Here is a 3,814-nt window from a genome sequence, read left to right as displayed (position 1 = left end):
ACCCCCTGGAGTGTCCCAATCCCCAGTTTGAGATCACCTGATCTAGTCTGACTTCCTGCATAACGTAGGCCATTGCTGATACTTTAAAATGACCATAAACGATGTTGTACAGTGCCACAAAGCTAAGTAAGAAACCATCCATTTATACAGGAATAACTACGCATTTAAAATATTGGAATATTTACAAGTTTCTGCTTGAGTAGTACAACAGTATGTCCCCTCCAGCTGCTACTGATCAACAAGATTTCAAGATAGCAGTTAAACCCATTTCAATCTTATATTTGCGTGATCCTATAACCCTTAGCAATAAAAATCATTTGTGATGAATCTGAACAAAAATATGAGATCTGAATATCTCAAGGGTTGGGGAGGTTCTGGTCTGTATCTCAACCTTGGAGTTCTAACCCATTTCAATAGAGTCATTCCTTCTGTCGTTATAACAGGCCTTCATTAAAGGATGGAGGTAGAAATCATTGGTAAACAGCTTTTCCTGTTAAATGAGTCCAAGTGATAATATGCACACAAAATAAAGTTTTTGTTTGTTTGTTTAAGTCTGAGTATTTCCAATGACAGGAAGACGTAGGCAACTTAGTTTTGAAATGTAGATTAGATAAATATAGTTTTCTAGGACTAGGGAGCAAACAGATGATGTAGGAATAAAATCTGGAATTATACATTTTTCATGACTAAAATGTAGACAAAGTACGTCCTATACATATCAGATGGTGTGTCTGGAAGGATGCCAAGATAAACAGCCCTGGAGTACGGAGGGTTAAACCAGCATATACTATCCCTCTGAACAAAATGTTGATTCATATGATTTTTTTCCCCTCCTTGAAGCAATTGAGAAAAAAGAAACATAAGTGAAAGGTAGTAAAGCTGTTGTGAACAAGCCCATCACTGTTCTCTGGAAAGCAAGAATGTAAGGATTCATTTCTAAAGGAATTCTGAAGCAGCAGGGTAAACAAATCTAGGACCAAGCTGCACTCCTTTGCACACCCTGGCAACCCCCTCAATGAAGCCAATGGGTAAAGTCAGTAGGATTGAGGTGTAACTGAGGGCACGCTTTGCCCCACAACATATGGGGCTCTACACGTGTTTTCCATCCCAGAACCATATGTTTAAAAGTAACTTTGCTGTTGTGCCTTGAAAAATTAGCTCACTTCACTACTCTGAAAAAAAAGATCCCCAGTTGCAAACTTACAGTGTTAGCTTGTTAAAAAGATAGTTCAGAAATCATTCCATTGGAATTCAAAAAAGTCAAACCTTGTTAGAAAGGATTTAATTTTTTTTTTTTTTTTTTTATATAGCTAAATGTGGAATAAATGGAGCATAAGGAGAGCCGACTGATGGTAATCAAATTAATTCAATATATTAAGCACATTCCTCTATAACTCAGATTTTTCTTTATGTATGACAAAATATATTCTACCGCAGTTAGTCACGCTGATGAAGAACTAACCGAAACAGTCAGTCATGTTAATATGGAGCTAAGCAACATTATAAGCTCTGGCACGATGGGATGAAAAACATTTACCCGCTCCTACAATCCCTATGCAGCTAAAAAACTACCACTGACTTCAATGGGAGATTTTGCCTATACTGGAGGCCTGATTCATCATTGCCCTATATCTCATGTAGTTATTTATACCAGTGTGTAGTAGTTGTACCATTCTGATAAAAATAGCACCTTGGGACCCCAACCAAGATCAAGTCGCCCATTGTAAGTGAGAGGCTGTCTCTGCCCCGAAGATCTGACCATCTAAATATGAATCACTGCCTAAATTGACAGATATTAATGCCATTGGTGCGTCTGACTGTTTCCAATGTGCCACATTTTACTGGGCCAGATTGTGCATTCTTTACGCTGTCTTTACACTTGAGTTTTGTATGAGCACGAACTTGGGCCTAAGTGCTTCCTTCGGTAACATAAATGAAACACAGGACCAAAGGAGCACATTGGGGGCAAGGTGAGCAGGAGTACATAAATGGTGGCGCATTTGCCCCATGTCATTATCCACCCTTCCCTGCCTGCCAATGCTGCAGAAGTTCTGCCCTGGCTCCACAGACCTTCAAGGGCATCTGATGGAGTAAGAGGGGGGAGGGAGAATGCCAGAGCAGCAGCAGAATTCCACAGCAGGCTTCCCTTTGAGCCTGGCAGATAATCAAGCCCCAGGCAGGACTAATTCCCATCTGCACCCACATAAGAGAGTGGACTTATGTGCAAGCGGAGAGGAACTAACAGGAGCCATGTTGAGAAGTTGGATAGCTGTCAATGAAGAGTCTCTGACTTTCCACAGTGCGGCAGCCTCCTTTCCCTGTGGACTCATGGAATTCACAGGCAATGAAGGATGACCCCACTGCCTCCTTCATAGCCCAACAAACATTTCATCCCAATTGGAGCATTCACAGAAAACATCAGGATGTGAATTTAATGGAGTTTTCTGACCTCTCTGCCCTGTTTCTGTGGGTTTTTATTGGGGGGGGGGAGCGGGAAAGGGGGGGAAATTTGCTCCAGCACTAAGTAAGGACTATAGGATTTGACCCAGTGCAGTCACAGTGATTCCTATGGTTCAAATTCAGTTACTGCTAGGGATACTCATTCTCACTTATAGCTGTAATAGGCCACCATTCTGCCTGCAACTTACAAATAAAAAAAGTATCTTAAGAAAATAATTGATAATATGTTTTTATGGTTTATATCAATGCTTTCAAAATTTACCACAGCAAACTGGTTTGTTGTTTTTGGCATCATGCTTTGACCATTAAGAAAGTGGTTATTACTGTAATTTTTGGCAATGATCTATTGAGGGGTGGTTACTTCAAAAATTTTACTTTAAGTGGTTAAAGCGGCAAGGCAAGCACAGAAATGTGTTTCTCTCAACTGCAGGAATGTCATAGGACTAGAGAGCATTGGGTATAACTGTTACAGCAATTGTTAGCGCATAGAGGTTTGCTTTCAGCGCCTGTGATTTCTGGCAACTGTCCAGGAATATGCTTCTAAATGGAGGATGAAGAACAATGATCACAAATTTTAAATAAGCCAGGGTCACTAAAAATAATTTAGGTCTGATGTCTATGGAAAACTTTATATATAATGATGGATTATTATTATTATTATTATATGTATTGCAGAAGCATCCGAAGACTCTAGATAGGATACGGGTCTCATTGGGTTATACAGGTGTAATACACACACATAGGAAGAGAATGAAATCTTCAAAAGCACCGAAGTGACTTAGGAACCTAAGCCCCGTTTTTAAACATGATTTATGCAGCCCAAATCCCATTGACTTTCAATGTGAATTACACTGTTCAAAATAGGCTTTAAGCACTTATGAAAATTTTACCCACAGTATCTCCATGGACAAGCTTATAATCTGATCGAGACATATTTCATCTTGGCACCTGTTGAACTGCAAAATAAAGAAAAAAATTCATCTCTGGAAGGTCTTAAAATACATATAACTGGATATGTAATCAGGATTAAAAATATAAAATACAAAACTAAGAAAAAGACATAAAAAGCAAATGTGTGCATATACACTTTTTGCATGTACATAGCATCTATAGCCAAAGATCTCAACTCACTTTAAATCAACCTCAAAAAATCACCATGACATAGGCTGGCTGTATCATATATGTACACATTCCTGTGTATATTTTGCTGCTTTTAACCCTCCCTAAAGAAATTATGGCCCCAAATGACCAGCAATTAACAGGTTAAAAAATGAAAAAGCGCACAATGGGAGTTTCCAACTACTGCTGTGTTGATTACTAGCTGAAAGTGGATCCGTATTTTGCTCATTTGGAG

The sequence above is a fragment of the Trachemys scripta genome, chromosome 1 (assembly GCF_013100865.1).
Source record: "Trachemys scripta elegans isolate TJP31775 chromosome 1, CAS_Tse_1.0, whole genome shotgun sequence".
Lineage (NCBI taxonomy): Eukaryota > Metazoa > Chordata > Testudines > Emydidae > Trachemys > Trachemys scripta.
The sequence above is the reverse complement of the archived record's forward strand: the minus strand, read 5'-3'. Positions refer to the sequence as shown.